The sequence below is a fragment of the Eriocheir sinensis genome, unplaced genomic scaffold (genome assembly GCF_024679095.1).
Source record: "Eriocheir sinensis breed Jianghai 21 unplaced genomic scaffold, ASM2467909v1 Scaffold134, whole genome shotgun sequence".
NCBI lineage: Eukaryota > Metazoa > Arthropoda > Malacostraca > Decapoda > Varunidae > Eriocheir > Eriocheir sinensis.
Window position 1 is genome coordinate 75,643 of NW_026110673.1, and position 16,805 is coordinate 92,447.

Genomic DNA, 16,805 nt, shown 5'->3' on the forward strand with positions numbered 1-16,805 from the left:
TCCGGCGGGCAGCATGAGCCAAGAAGAAATGGTGCTGCTATAAACACTTGCCTGCGCCATGACGGGCTTGGGTCGACCACCAGGCCCCTAAAGAAAGCCTACCAGCGCTATAGGCCAGAGTGTAAAGAAAAAAAAACTTGGCTCGGAGTTTGTCAGCTCTTTTGGGGAACAGTGCCAGATGTTTGACTGGCAACTGGATTGTCCTTACACTGTGAACTACACATCTCTATCCAGATTGGTACAGGTGCTTATTGGAGGGTTGCAACACCTGGCCACACCTGAAAGAAAGTAACACCAATATTAGAATAGCCCTCCACCCTCGACATGCTGCAATGTCATTAAAAACTTTAATTTGATTGTTACAAATGTTTTACTAATGCATTTGTTATTCACTAATATACTGATGGGATAATTAATCTTGTTTTATTTTATAATTGTTCCAGTTCTTCTCCAGAGCCACTGACCTTTTTTTTTGTTAATCTTAGACCTACTCATATATTCCTTACCAATTTTTGTCACATAAGTAGCAACACTCCACTATCCCTATGCTCAGGGAAATGGGTTATTAAATAAATTTGTATAATCAAAATTTCTAATTAATGTGACTGGATGAAATATAAGAAAAGCAAATGGCAAACTGACTAATGTTCCTGGAAATATACCCATGATCAGTGGCAGTAAACAAATGAAACAGAAAACCTGATGGAGTACAAAGATTAGGAAGAAAACTACGTAGATGACAGAGCTGGGATAACTGAGCTTAAAATTGTCTGATATCTGATCTAAATCTAGCATGGACAAGCTGGAAGAACAGCAGAAACATGAACACAACCAGTAGACTGGGCATTGGCAGATACCAGTTGTTTGCTCTTGTGAATGTCACAAATAATATGGAAGAGGTAGTTACGTACTTAAAGAATTTACCTTCATGGAATTGCACAACAGTCAGGGTGGCCAAGAGGAAGGTGGCGAGTATGTCTTGCTGTATTTGGAAAGTCCCAGTGTAACTGTAGATAAGTAAATAAAGAAAACGAAATGTGTAGGAGTAAATCATGATGAGAAGCCCTTGAAAAGACCTTATAATTAGTTCAGAAATTCCTATACTTGAGTTTAATAAACTAGCTTAAATATATACAAAATGCTTTCAGAATCAGAATTCCCAAAGCCTGAATAAATGTTGGTGGGCAGGAACACATTCACATAAAGGCTGTGTACCATGCGGGTTACCCAAAGTCTACTTCCCACGGTCTCCTGAATGTGTGTGCCTGTGTTAAAAACTCAGCCCACCTAGCTGTTCATCCTCCCTTTCAGGATGCTTGATAAATGGAAACCTGGGGAAGGTAAACTCTGGTTTTCATCATATTCATTCTCTAACCAATCATCAGGTTCTGTGTTGTTCCTCCACAACTACTGTTGCTATAGTCTTACTGAATTATTTTGAAAAAAAAATTATCAAGGAGATTACACAGTTTGAAAGTATTCAGGTCTGAAGATAAATATGAAGAAAACTAATGACCCTCCTTCAAAGCCTGTATGCCGTCAGTATTACTAGGAATACAGTCTCCAGGAGTGACATGCAGTAATACTTGTATTTATAATAGTTTCACTAACAAAAATATACTTAAAAGGCCCTTGTTTGGGAACTATGACAAACTGCAACATTGTTTCTGTTTCACTAACAAAAATATATTCAAAAGGCCCTTGTTTGGGAACTATGACAAACTGCAACATATTGTTTTTAAGTTACCATTTGCAAAGGTTAAGGAGTCAAATATTATTAGTTATTGCCCTCTGACTGGTCCGTCTAATACTTAATGGCCCATATAATTATAAATGATCAGACGGGATGGCCCAGGCTAGGCACATCTATGGTGCTGGGAACAATTATTAAGGTTGCGTCACCACACTAATAAATTTGCTAACATTGTCGTGTTCAAAACTCGAGCCAATTAACTTACGGTGCAACTGTGCCAAATTTGACCTGTCCAGCCCACTCCTGAGTCCTGACCCCCGGATTGCCACTCAAGTGTCGGTCCCTGGCAACAAGTACCTAGCCATCTACTTACTATCCTCTGGGAATAAACATGCATTGTACGGGATAGAAGGCCAGCAGTGCATGTCTATGTGTCATATGACAAGACCCAAACAGGTAAACAGCAATCGCGATGCTAACTTTGGTCCGTTTCGCAGTAAGGATTCCACTGTTCCAAAATGTCCCTGCCTAGACACACGACCCAGCTGGCCTATTCATACGAACGAAATGCAGCCCATGATCAGGATCACTGATAACCCAGGGCAATGACTAGTTAACTATCTCCCTCCCTCGATGCACCTTCATAATGGCTGCTCAGCATTTCATGCAAATGAAGATAATGAACAATAAGCAAAATATATACTACTATGCATTTCAGCGGTGGACAAACGGTGTTTTTTGCAGATATCTCCTAAACGAATCGTTGGATGAGTATGATATTTCAACACACTACCTTGAACATCCGTTCGTAATTTTTGGTTAACATACCACATTGCTATATATGTTATGTGAGGAGTTTACTCGTGAAAAATAACACAAAGCCGACGAGTCATGTTCACGCATTCGAATGAAAGTGTGCCCCCCCCCACACACCCACCCAAACCATTCCTAACCACTACTACGTCTCCCCCGTCTCGGAAGTCCCCCCCCCCCGCCTCTTTATCCCTCCTCTCCTCTTCCTTGCTTCTCGCCTCCCTCACTCCTGTGCCCCTCCCTACTTCTCCCACTACTGTATTTATACGCTGTCCTGCATCCACGGGGGCAACGTGACAACATTACTGCTAATGGGTGCGCCTCGGTACTGAATGATATATAGCCTGTGGCCCTGTCATAGCCTCGGTTTGTCGAGGGTTGCACCTCAGACCTCGGATAGAGGGAGGAGATACGGGTTAGATACGTTGCTTATTATCAAGCTATACGGCCATTAACAGCGGAATTAGCTATTGCTTTAACGGTCGTTTGACCCAGTCTGGTTTTCATGTCCACATATACCAGCAATTGTATTAGATAATATTATTAATGTATGATATGTATGTACATACTGACGTATGTAACTATTATACCTATACGTATGTAATTACAATAGGGAAAAAAAATCACAGGTGGAAGGCTGATGGTGTGAGTAGGGGGGGGGGGGAAGAGGGTCATGTGATACTGGGGTAGAGAAGGAGTGGTCTGGGGGTTCTTCAGGGTGGTGGTGGTGGTGGTGGAGGGGTTAGACGAGTACCCCACACTCGTCCGATTCTGTGTAACACCTCTGATATGATGACTGGATTAGGCGTAATATCACTCAGTAAACTCCTCACATAACACATATAGCAATATGGTATGTTAACCAAAAATTACGAACGGATGTTCAAGGTAGTGTGCTGAAATATCATACTCATCCAACGATTAGTTTAGGAGATATCTGCAAAAAACACCGTTTGTCTGCCGCTGAAATGCATAGTAGGGTAAAATTCTTTGTGTAATTAGATTTATATATTAATATTTTCACCTGGTTAGGTCTACCTCTTTATCAGTCTACCTACCTATAGAAAATCCACTTCCATACGTTTGTGTGTGTGTGTGTGTGTGTGTGTTAAGCAGTGACAATCACTAACCTGCAGCAACTGCTGGATCATTCAGTCCAGCCTGGCTGTCGTTCAGACATCCCGGGGAGTGTCTGTTCAGCCGCTCGTCTGCTGGGGGTATATAAAAAAGTATATACCTGTGTGATATACCTATGTGGAGAAAAGGAATAGCCTATATGCTAGACAATCCTTCCAGGCTGTGTTATTGTATAAAAAACATTTATTCTAGAAAGGTTTTATTTTATGGTGTTTTTCACACACCATATATAAATGAAAAGCATATTCAGGAAATAAAATATACTGACAAGGAAAGGGTAACAGCGTGTCAAGAAATCGACTCACTGGGGCCTCGCCCGCTGCACCCCGACATCTGAGCCAAAGAGGCTTGCCTACCCCAAGATCTACAGTACCAGGTCTCCTCACTTCCGACGTATTTTCGCAAATGCTGGCGCACTGACGTCACCAGGATGTTCGAGGGTAGGTTCAGCGGGGCCGATGGGGTCAGTCGCTCTTCCAACCTCCGTGTAGTAACAGCTAGCTGGCAGTCGCTCTCAGTTTCTCTCACACACACACACACACACACACACACACACACACGTAAGCTAGTAAATAAGAATGGAGTGGAGGATATCTACTCATAGCCATTGACAAGGCACATTATAAGAATCACATAGAGAAAAAAAATATGAAGTAGGGAGATATTTAAAATAGTATAGCTTTTATGCGTACATTTGAATTTGTAGGTGAGTACACACACACCACACACACAATACTACTACTACTAATGACAGCATCAACATCTGGGGGCAAATATGGGGTATTCTTGAGAGAGAGAGAGAGAGAGAGAGAGAGAGAGAGAGAGAGAGAGAGAGAGAGAGAGAGAGAGAGAGAGAGAGAGAGAGAGAGAGAGAGAGAGAGAGAGAGAGAGAGAGAGAGAGAGAGAGAGAGAGAGAGAGAGAGAGAGAGAGAGGGCGCTGCAGAGAGAGAGAGAGAGGGCGCTGCAGAGAGAGAGAGAGAGGGCGCTGCAGGGAGAGAGAGAGAGGGCGCTGCAGAGAGAGAGAGAGAGAGAGAGAGAGAGAGAGAGAGAGAGAGAGAGAGAACGGGGAAAATAGAATAGTATCCCGTCTTCCTCACTGTCTCACAGCCAGCTGACGTCACAGGCTGCGCAGTGGAGGTAAAGTGAGGAGACCTGATACTATAGATCTTGGCCTACCCTTGATATAAACCGTTCACTGACGCACCGCTGAGCTACAGTCACCAGTCTCACACACACACACACACACACACACACACACACACACACACACACACACACACACACATCGATGTACGGGACACGACGGTCTGTTAGTGTTCTGGGAATGTCTTAAACTCACCCATATGTCTGCATCCCTAATTAATTAAGTCGCGTTGTGGTGTTTTTTGCTTTATTTTTGAGCACATATCGGCAGCAAAATGATGGAAGAGGTGCCACTCACCCATGCGGTCAGCAAATTATGATGGGCCGGGAGGGAGGACTACAGTTTAACGCAAAGCCAGGCACATTACCTCGCCAGTGCATCTGCAAGACTGTGGTCTGTTAACTGCAAGGATACTACATAGTCCCCATGCTTGGATGTAGAGCCTTCTAGAATTCTTGATTACCAGACATCTAGCAACTACCCACGAACCGAAGCTTCAACCACCGGTTCAGTTTCCGTTCGCCGCACGGCATCTCGTGTAGTGACTTGCCTGGGTGTTGTTATTAGGCTCTCAGTCGCCTGGAGAGGTGCCACAACACAGCAAATGATCGTACTGGATCTCTCAGTGTATGTTCAGAAGAGGACACAAAGGCTGCTTGAACATGGAAATTAGGCCTCTGCGAGGTTCCTTCCTTATCGCCCTTGTACTAGTGTGTGTAGGTAGGGGGGGGGGGGGTAAGGACTGAATGGAGGATGTTGCCGTCTGACGATCATTAGAATGTTAATCTATTAACATTGTGCCAAGAAAGAGATTGACAAATTTCCTAATATACAAAGTTCAAATATTAAAGTCGAACTATAGTGAACGGATAAGATATTTTCGAGAATAAGGCTTGTCAGCGTGAAGCGTGATGTTTTCTTATTAACATATAGACTACCTATTAAGTAAACTACTGGATTCATTCATATTATTTAACGGTTAATAACACCATCCGGCGTGCCTCGTTCCGCTGATTTACTGATTGAATAGTCAACATTCATTACTGTTGGCTTGTTAGGTATTTGGTTGAAACAGTTGCCATGACAACATAACGTCATATATAGACTGTATGTGTGTGTGTGTGTGTGTGTGTGTGTGTGTGTGTGTGTGTGCCACGCACGCCAAACAAGCCTGATTGAGAATGACACGTGTAGAAAAGCTTAAAAATTCGAACACTTGAATCTTAGTCATGCCTACTTTTTCAATCAGTGCTAACATTGTCAAATCTTGTCAAAAACATCTAAATACAAATATAATTATTCAAACATATTAGCGTCCACCTGAATTCGATTAGCATTGAATATTCTATCAACAAAGATCAAGTACTGCGTGACTGTCACGGTGACTGCACAGGATGCTTCATAATGAAAAAACCTGCTCGGGACTCACCTGCTGGAAGCTGAAGGGCATGACGCGGGTGTCGGAGGAGCCGCCGCCCCGCCTGGAGCCGCGGTGCCGCCTCGCCGCTCGTCTCGTCGGGAATGAAGATTTACTTCCTCGTGAAGCGGTGCTCCAGGCCTGGGTCGAGCACCGATTCGAAAGTGTTAGTTGAACCCATAAAGAAAATTAGCAAGCTGTTTCTATTTTTAACTTTAATGCCCATCTTAAGTCCTCCCCTCCCATACACATACTCGTACATAAAAATGCCCCCTTGTGTGTTCAGACGTTCCCAGAATTATTGAGTAAGCGGCAAGGAGCACCTGATAGCTATGAATATAAGAGAGAGAGAGAGAGAGAGAGAGAGAGAGAGAGAGAGAGAGAGAGAGAGAGAGAGAGAGAGAGAGAGAGAGAATTATCCGTAGTTGGCAAAATAACATCATCTCAGGGCGCCTCCAAGCACACACACACACACACACACACACACACACACACACACACACACACACACACACAGTCATATCCATGCGCCCTGAGGGGAGGGTGAGGGGGCCCCCATTCCGCCTCTTAATTGTGCGGCGAGTATAGTTACTTATAATTATAGTTGAATGGTTAGTTTAATAGATAGTTTAATAGTTAGTTTGTTAGATCGTTAGATGGTTAATTACTAGAAGTTAGTTAGTTAGGTAGTTAGGTAGGTAGACACTAGGAGATTCAAGGGAGTATACGCTACAGCTGAGCCTGGCCGCGGTGCTCATCTCCTCATTGGCTTCTGGGCTTGTGGTATATATATAAACCACAGTTTACCTTCTCCAGGTTTCTCCAGGTAAGTACTCATTTGTCGACCAGCCAGAAAAGGAGGGCAAACAGCAGGCTGGGCTGGGCGCCGATTACTTAGGCCGGGATTCGAACCCAGGCCCTCAGATTAGTAGTCAACCATTTTAACCAATTCACCACGAAGGCACCGATCATAGCTTTATTACAAGTGCATTACTGCATAAGAAAGATGTATTTCATGTATATATATATATATATATATATATATATATATATATATATATATATATATATATATATATATATATATATATATATAAACTTCAATCGGGACAGCTTACATGTAGCACGCTCGTGGGTGTTATGGGCATCACAGCAAGGTTTGTAGTTTCCAAGTTATCTCAGCTCGCCAGAAGAAAAATAACAGTCGTAGAAAACTGGTTGCCCCGTCCGTCATGCCCGTGAAGCTGCAACCTGTGGTTTGTGACGCAATTATGAGGCCACATCTAAGTGTAAATACAGTTGTTTGCCGAATATCAGCCTTTTGTATGACATATCGACACAATGAATGTATGTATTTTGTCATATAGTAAAATTCGAAATATAGCAAAGATCTCACTTCATCCATGAAATGACGAGGACCATGGAAATATTGCAGCAGTCGGACGGACGGAAGGACGGACGGACACACACACACACACACACACACACACACACACACACAGGGCAGTAGATGTGTTTCTAAAGTCGGGATGTGTTTAGAATATATTAGTCGGTCTGTCAGAAATGTCGCTCCACCGGCGGTCACTCGTGGTGACAGCAAAAGACCTTATCTAAGGGAGTCACAAAGGGAGCAAGCGGTCATGACGCTGTGGGTGACTCCCGAGCTGGTCACCGCGTACTTGTAGGCGGCCTCGCGGCTCCCTGTGGATACCAGTGAGAGGATTGGTGAGGGAGAACAGGTGAGGGCCTTCATTGGTGCACCATCGCTCACCGCACTGAACTGTTCGTATTTGTCAATGACTAACCTGACATCTATTAATATTTTTGTTTTTTAGAAGCATAGCTGTCATAGTTCACAAGAGATTAATACACTAGGAACTTTCCTTTGTTGAGAAAAAAAATGTCAAGGAAGCCTTCAGCCATCCAGGTAACCACACCAAGAAGTCATTGTATATTCTTTTCCGTAGATCAACACAACTGAGTTACGACAAATCAGATCATGTTCGCTGTTACCTATTTATGAATTCCTGAAAAAAACTAATTTACATCAAGACAATTATTTGATTCCAAGTCATTCTTTACGTGTAATGCGGCGTTCGGAAGAAGCGGGTGAAGGACTGCTGCCCCAGGCCACCGGTGCGGCAATAACCCAGCAATGCCACATTCAAGGGCGGCCTGTCTGCGTGTGTCTGCCTTTTTCGTCATAATCACCGGGCGGCCCCTCGATGGTGATGTCCCGAGGGCTGATGGCGGGAGCAGCAGCACTGAAGAGTTCTGTGGCGTTATGTTTAACGTCTTGCCTCCACGAGATTATATGCCGAAAATGACCCACAGTTTGCTACCTGCACTTCATGTCAGGCATGTATGGCGTCGCAGAGTCACAAAAGTCATGTGAGGTATTCTCGTCACAGATTTCATGCGGATACTTGCTGATGGGCCGTTACAACGCCAGAAAACGGGCACACAGATAAAGAAACCCAACCGGTTCTGGCACCAGCGCTACGAGTGATTTATATACAAAATTGTAGGGGACGCGTGGCTGGTGGGGCTGAGGCCGGCCATTAAGGGGGTGACTGGGCTTGCTGGGGAGGGGGAGGAGGCGGCCTACAGCATGATTGACGGGCGGCCACTTCTGATGCTCACCCAACTAGCTCCTTCAAGGCATGACACTTATTACTAATAAATTTTACTTTCGGTGCAATGATGGCCACGCTGACCACACACTGGCTCCCTCCCCTCCCCTCAGAGATGGGTGTGGCCAGCGCTGGCGGAAGTCGAGAGTGAACTCAGAAAGACCCAGCATTTATATATTTTGCATCTTACGAATGCTGTAAAAGTTGTCTGATAATGTGAAAACATACATGAACTCTAGCGTTCATAATTAATGTGTCCAGTTAATGTGCATCTGCCACTGAAAGAGGAGCTGCGCCCCCAGCACAAACTACGCCACCGGGCGGATGGCAGGGCGGGTGTTTTCTTGTCCCCGGCCATACAGGCTTCGTGATGCGACAAATGATCTGGTTCAGTCCGGGGCCCCATCCTGCCCTGCTCAACTCACTCCCCTTGGTTTTTGTAAGATAATGTCCGCGGGCAGCGAGCCTCACTGGTGGCTTTTGTGCCAGATTCCCTCCGTTAGAAAAGGATCATCCAGGAGAATGTACCGTAACTGATTGTTAAGACTGGTGGCACAAAAGACTTTCTTCATTGACTGTCCACAACGCTTTCACAACGAGGGGGTGCAGGCCAGTCCCTGAATAGTGAACATGTCACGCAGTAAATCGGTCTGCAGATCATCTTCGAGAGGAGTTTTGAGCAAGTTGAAAGTTACATGAACACGGACACGTAGTTGGTAAACACTCATAACAAACCTGCTCATCTTGTAGGAAGGTTTACGAGAAGAGTGTTGATCAGTGGAGAAATATGGCAAGCTGACCATGTCCCGGGGGGATCTTAACAGGCTAATGGACCTTTGAATTGGGTTTTAGAGAACAAAAATGACAGTTGGTACACAACGAGGATTACATGCTATTGCGTAAACAAATAGAGCTGAGGGCAAAGAAGGAGATAAGTAGGGGGAACAGGGGCTCAGGCAGGGAGCAGTGAAAAAGACGTGAAAAGGAACGTTGCGCACGTGTTGAGGGGACGAAGCAACCCTTGTGGGGCGCTGTGTGCTCACCCTTGCCCGGCGGCGGGAGAATAATGGGGACACGGTCGCTGAGAGCCTCTGGGAGCGGGGATGGCTTGCTGATATGTCGCAAGAGTTAATCCCATGCTCAAGTGCGGAGAAAGGTTACATATACCTTCCCCTCCACGACAGCTTAATGGTCAGGGATGCAATGCAGTACCTCGGATGTCACGCTGGCTCGTGTCCCGCGGTGATGGGTTCGTAGCCACTACAGGCTCAAGGACCAATGCGACGGGTATGTATACCGAGGCCACGCTCAGCTACACCGGATGTCCCCAAATATACCTTACTTCTATGTAGCCATTTATGCCTGATCTGTACCGAGATGTGTGAATTAATCCCGGAATACGTGCACTCGCGGCGGTGAAAATCAACTTCAGAGCATAATGATATGTACGAGAAGTGTAAATACTCTTGCTGGGTGTTGTCTTCAGCCTCCCGGGTGTGACGTGAGCCGCGCATCGCAGGGATAGGAGATTGTCAGCTCGTCAGTGCATCTTAAGACTAAATGAATAAAAGTATCAGTGTATCTTTAACTTAATAACTTACTGGAGAGAGAGAGAGAGAGAGAGAGAGAGAGAGAGAGAGAGAGAGAGAGAGAGAGAGAGAGAGAGAGAGAGAGAGAGAGAGAGAGAGAGAGAGAGAGAGAGAGAGAGAGAGAGAGAGAGAGAGAGAGCATCCTATCATCGTGTACTACCACAAAACTCATTCTTCGCGATCCTCCATGAATTTTTAATGAATTTCATTTCTCCTATTTTGGGCAATCCTAGTCACAGGGCGCCTCGTTTGTTTGTTCTCCGTCCCGGAATGGCCTGGCATAAGGGGCGGGGCGGGTGTAGAGCGGGGCAGGGCGGAGCGGTGCCGGGGGGAGGGGGAGGGGGGAGGGTCGGCGGGGTAGGGCGAGAGTTGGTGTCGGAGGGAGGGTGGAGCTTTGGGTGGACGATGGGTGGAAGTTATTAGTGGGAGGAAGTGGATGTTGTGGACGGGTAGACGTTGGTGAAGGGATGGAGGAAGGGAGAGACTGATAGTGGAAGATGTAAATAAACGTAGGGTGGAGGTTGTTGGTGGAGGGATGGATGGATCGGTGGAAGGTGGTGAAGTGAGAGTGATGGTCGAGAAGCCGTAGCGATCACGTAAAAAAAAAAAAAAAAAACATGAAACCACTGTTATCCAAGAAATCTAGTCCTTGTTATGCCACGCTAGGGCTTCAGGAAAGGCATGCTCAGGTAAAATGTTTTCCGTACATTTCCAGGTAGGCACACCTCTAGGATGCCAGGGGTACGGACGCCCTCCGCTGCCTGAAGCTACAACTTCCTTAACTTATTTCAAGCCATCATCGCATCGCCTGGGCAGAAAAAAGGGCCTAGCAAACCACGGAGCCTTGGTGTGGAGGCAGCTGTCCACCTATACGCTTTATTATCGTCCGCCTCCTTCCACGTAGGTCATATCAGAAACCGATGTTACTGTTGTGATTTTAACCAATGCATAGGAACATTGATATAGTCCTGATGAAGTTTACATATTTCCTTTTAATATGATTTCATTATTATACTTAATAAAAAATTCAACTTTCCAGTGTAATGTCTTTTCTTTTGAGAGCTAATTGGTCTGGTGCGTACAAATTGGCAAACATATCCCACTGCAAGACTCCACTGAACGCACACGACGCCCCAGCACTGCGTAGCGACAGACTATACGCATCAGATCGTCACTTCTACGTACAGACAACTAAACACCAAATGGCGGGAAGCACACAGCTCCTGGCATTTTCGGGAGGCTTTCAAATTGGTCAGGAAGATGACACTTGACATAAAACGCGGTCGCAGTACGAAAAAATTAACACTGATTTTCTGGACTCCTGAGGCAGGGGCGGGGCGGGGCGGGGCGGCGCGTCACCTGCCCCATACATGTGTTGGGGTGCCAGGGAGGGGCGGCGAGGCCCATAATATCTCACAGCTGAGGCGCCCCGCTGTGACCACCTAATACCTGGACAAATTGTTTCCAGTAGGCCTGTCGGGGGCGCAGTCGGTCATGGGCACAGGAGGTGGTATCTCTACGCCGGGGCTGGACGACGAGTAATTAGCTCATAATTGCTGTTGATAACGGTTACGAAGCAATTATGACGAGAGGCGTTACCTGCTAAGTGGTCTCTCGCGTACCTCTTGTGACATGATGATAACACCCACACGCACGCACGCACATGCCCGCAGCTACACACACACACACACACACACACACACACACACACACACACACACACACACACACACACACACACACACACACACACACACACACACACACACATAAAAAAAAAAATGCTCCCTTGGTGTTGTGGTTAAATTCTCATTCTGCCATCACAGTATATCGAGGTTCGAGCCTTTCTCAGGTCGAAAGCTGCTTCTGCTGACAAGGATTGGCTGCTGTCCCCTCCGGAGGAAGGGAGATGAAGGGACTGGTAGGCGAGGTCCCACGTATACTCAAAGGTCAGTTAAATGAGATCAAAGCTCTCTGGGAGGGTATCGATTGGTCTTCAAGAGTCCATCACGTGATCAGACCGTGAGTAAGTTAAACACACACACACACACACACACACACACACACACACACACACACACACACACACACACACACACACACACACACACGTTTGCACACACACACACACACACACACACACACACACACACACACACACACACAAATATAGTACTTTTAATTGAGTGGTATACAACAATGCTTAAGAATAACAATGTTTTGGTATAAAACTAAAACGTTCTAGCTCTCTTCGCAGAGACTGTTTTTTGGAACAATCAAATTCTACATAAATGCCTAAGCTGAAAGTGTTTTCCAGACGGACTGGCAAGAGAAACGCCAAGGCATCTCCATAGCCACCCTGCCCTAAAATTACATCATTGAGACGGCCACACGGCGCCCATCAAGTCCAAGGCCACGGCCGCCCTGTATCCCGCCGCCCTGACCCGTGGCCGCCGCCGCTCATTGTCAACACACGCCTCAGGCACGTCGGTGGAATGCCTGGTACTCAAGTATGTCCGGCCTGACCTGAATGCGGCAGAGAACACATACTGGCCATTCCGTAACACACTGGGATGCATTCATCAACGTCGTAGCATATAAAATTACCGGAAAAACACGCACCCACGTCGACAATTACACTCATTGGTATTATTTATGGCATAACTTTACACTCTAATGTAACTTTCAGTTCTAATTTGGGATTTTTACATAAACTGGAGTTAATGGAGCTGTAAGCTGCACTGTCAATGCCACGATATTCTTAGTATATTTACCTCTGTCATGCCTAAACTCCGGAGCATGGCCCGGCTGATGCGTGTTTGCTTACCTGACAACCGCCTTTTGTTCTGCCTTCTGAAGGGTATCTCACAAACTCTGGCCGCCAGACTTATGAGAGGCAGCGCCAGTAATAGTACAGCACTGGAGACAACATGCGGAATTTTATGTCATACACGGAATGAAAACTATTTACCCAAGAAAAACTCATCACTAATATGCAAAAATATAGCTTCAGCACCATTGCGATGTACAGTAAGATGTAAAGACGTCCAATTTTGAAACTTTAATAACCATGTGCTAAGACAGAAGAATCGAATTGCCGATGAAAAACGAGTTTATTGCATTTTTTTTTACACTAGAGGAAACAACTCAAGGGCAAAAAAAAGTAACAAATTCACATGTAAGTGTAAACATGATTAAGTGAATAACAAAGGAATACTTCTATGTGACAGAGAAAGATACGTCCAAAGAAATGTTCTTTAATTAGTGTTCTGGCGGTCTTATATGATGGTACACAACAGTGGAGGACGAATAGAAAAAAAAAGCATTATGGAGAAAATAAAGGCCGGCAGGAGTATCATGACGGAGTTGAGTTGACCACAAGATACTAGACACTAACGATAGGATATATTATGCATGAGTAAGTTACGTTATGCGCCAAAAAATTATAAGTACATAAATTAAGAGTCTGCAAGAGCCCAGTAGGTTTAAACAAGGCGACTCCTGTAAACCTAACCCCACGTAACCTAACTATCCAAGACAGAAACAACAACTTACGTATATTGAAATGTTAAAAAAAGGAGAAAGAAGCCCCGTTAGACACACGATGAGAAACAATGAACTCATAATGTCCCCCAAGGAAAAGTGAAACAGACCAACAACAGGCAGGGATGAGTAACGGGAGGAGGGTCTCGCCACGACACGCCGAGGACGCAACTGAATGCCCAACAATGCCATGTGCCCCCCGGCCTGCCCTCGCCCGCCTGCACGCACACCACATACAAACCCACACGCACACGCACACACACACACACACACACACACACACACACACACACACACACACACACACATAGACATTGAGAAAAAGAGGAAGCGAAGGAAATGCAGGTGAAAAGGAGATAATGCCTTGTCAAGATGAAGAGACTAATAGTTATAATCTGTGGTGGAGTGTGCGGAAGCGAGGGGAAGAGAGAGAGGGTCAGAGTTCACTAGAGGGCTGGAGGAGGAGAAAGAGAAGAAGGAGGAGGAGGAGGAGATGGAGGAGGAATAGTAGGAGATGGAGAAATGGGAGAAGAAAGAAAAAAACGAGATGGAAAATGGTAGCGTGAGAAGGGAGCGTGCAAAGAGAGCAATGAAGAGGAGGTAGAGTGAGTTCAAAGGGCAGGGTTGAAGAGGAGGAGGAAGAGGAGGAGGAGGAGGGTGGCAAGCAGGGCAAGGAGGAAGAGAAGGTAGTGGAGGAAGAAAAGGAGGGCAAGTAGAAGGAGAAGGAGGAGGAGGAGGTGGGGGAGAGCGCTGGCCATTTCAATGCAAGGAGGGTGTCGCTTGGTATTTAGCCGCTGCTGCGTCGGGAGTGTCAGCGGCCTGAGCAAAGGGGCGGCGTATCTGTGCTGCGGCTGTGGAGAGGGTAAGGCTGTGTGTCCTGTGCCGCGGTGTTTAAGCTCGACTTCAACACAGCAATACTCTCCACAACGATGCTTTTTTTCTTATTTTCTTGTTCTTCCTCAATTTTCTTCTTTGTCTCCTCGTTTTCCTCCTTCTCCTCCTCCTTATCTTCCAAAGCAAATTTTCTTTTTTTCATTTTTTTTTCGTTTTTTTCTGTTAAGTTCTTCCTCATCTTCTTGTTTTGGCTTTTTCATCTCGCTATTCATCCTTTTATTTTTATTTCCCTTCCGTTTCCTTATTTTCCGTCTTCGTAGCTTGTAAACATGAGGAATGAATCGTCTGCAGGCAATATAAACAATGAAAGGAGGACAGAACGCTAAAGAAAAGAAGCAACAGTAATCGAACATATGTACCGTACGTGTATCTTCATTAGCTCGATTATCCTCATTAGAAAGCAGAGTTTTTAATGATGAGTCTTCCAATTACAGACAGTCTTCCAGGTACAGAGGTCATTCCTCTCTCTCTCTCTCTCTCTCTCTCTCTCTCTCTCTCTCTCTCTCTCTCTCTCTCTCTCTCTCTCTCTCTCTCTCTCTCTCTCTCTCTCTCTCTCTCTCTCTCTCTCTCTCTCTCTCTCTCTCTCTCTCTCTCTCTCTCTCTCTCTCTCTCTCTCTCTCTCTCTCTCTCTCTCTCTCTCTCTCTCTCTCTCTCTCTCTCTCTCTCTCTCTCTCTCTCTTGTTTCTTCCTTCAATTTCTCCTCCTCTTCCTCCTCTCCCTGGTGTTGAGATTATTCATTACACAAGTTCATGAACACTCCCTAATCAAGCAGGAAACATGGAAACATGGAAACAAGCATAAGGAGGAGGAGGCGGTAGAGCTCTTTTTATGAACTTTCTGCTTCTTCTTGTTCTTCTTTTTTTCTTCTTCTTCTTATTATTATTATTTTTCTTCTTCTTTTTCTTCCTCCTCTTTCTCCTCCTCTTTGAGAAGTAATAACATACTTATAGAAATGGTGGAGGATTCGTTCCTCACTCAAGTTGTAACTCAACCGACAAGAGAAAACAATCTGTCGGATTTGGTATTAGTAAGCGACCCCGACCTCATTCGCGACTGTGAAAATGGTGAGAAAATTCATGGTTGCGATCACCACTAAATCTGTTTTAATGTCAACATATGTCACAAACTCGTAGACAATCTGTCAGTGATACCAGACTACAAAAAATCAAATATCAACCTAGCCCGTGAGCTGCTTCCTCCTGCGACCTGGGACCAACTTAACATCACCGACAATACAATCGACAACGTGTGGAACGACTTCAAAGATAAGCTTTTGGGAGTAGAGAAGGCTACAGTGCCTACGAAACCCAGGCGAGTAAATGGTGCCGTAGATCCACCGTGAATGTCCAGAGAATTAAAAAGGGCGGCAAACTTAAAAAAAAAAAATTATAATCTAATGAAAGAGAATGACACTGCCGAGGCCCGCACACAGTACCACACCAGCCTAAAAGCTTGTCGCACCCTTATTAGAAGGTAGTAAACGCAACTATGATAAACAAATAGCACGCGACATCAAGACCAACTCCAAAAAATTATTCACCTATATCAGATCGAAAAACATATATCCAATACTGGTCCCCTGACAGACGAGACTGGATCAGTAACTCGGGACAGTAAACAGAAGGCCAGAACCCTCAACACTAACTTAGCATCCGTATTCACAGTCGAGGACATCGAAACCATTGCTGAGGGCCCTGACCCGCGGAGAAGTGAAAAAGTATTTGGACAAACTCGACACGAACAAGTCAGCGGGGCCTGACAGTTTGTCCCCGCGGTTATTAAAGGAGCTTAAACAACAAATAAGTCAACCATTCACTAATATGTTCAACCGGTCAGTTCAACTGAATAAGGTCCCGGAAGACTAGAAGATGGCGAACGTAACACCGATCTTCAAAAAAGGAGAAAAAAGCGTTGCATTAAACTACAGGCCCATAAGTTTGAC

At 45.3% G+C, this 16,805-nt stretch overlaps 1 long non-coding RNA gene across 1 annotated transcript; it reads right to left on the bottom strand.

Moving 5' to 3' along the window:
- Positions 1 to 129: 129 nt before the first annotated feature.
- Positions 130 to 6,444, bottom strand: LOC126989855 (uncharacterized). Its single transcript, XR_007743804.1, has 3 exons — positions 6,217 to 6,444; positions 3,637 to 3,717; positions 130 to 278 (listed from the first exon to the last, which is right to left on the bottom strand). It is a non-coding gene; the product is annotated as an uncharacterized LOC126989855 (long non-coding RNA).
- Between the last annotated feature and the right edge of the window lie 10,361 nt (positions 6,445 to 16,805).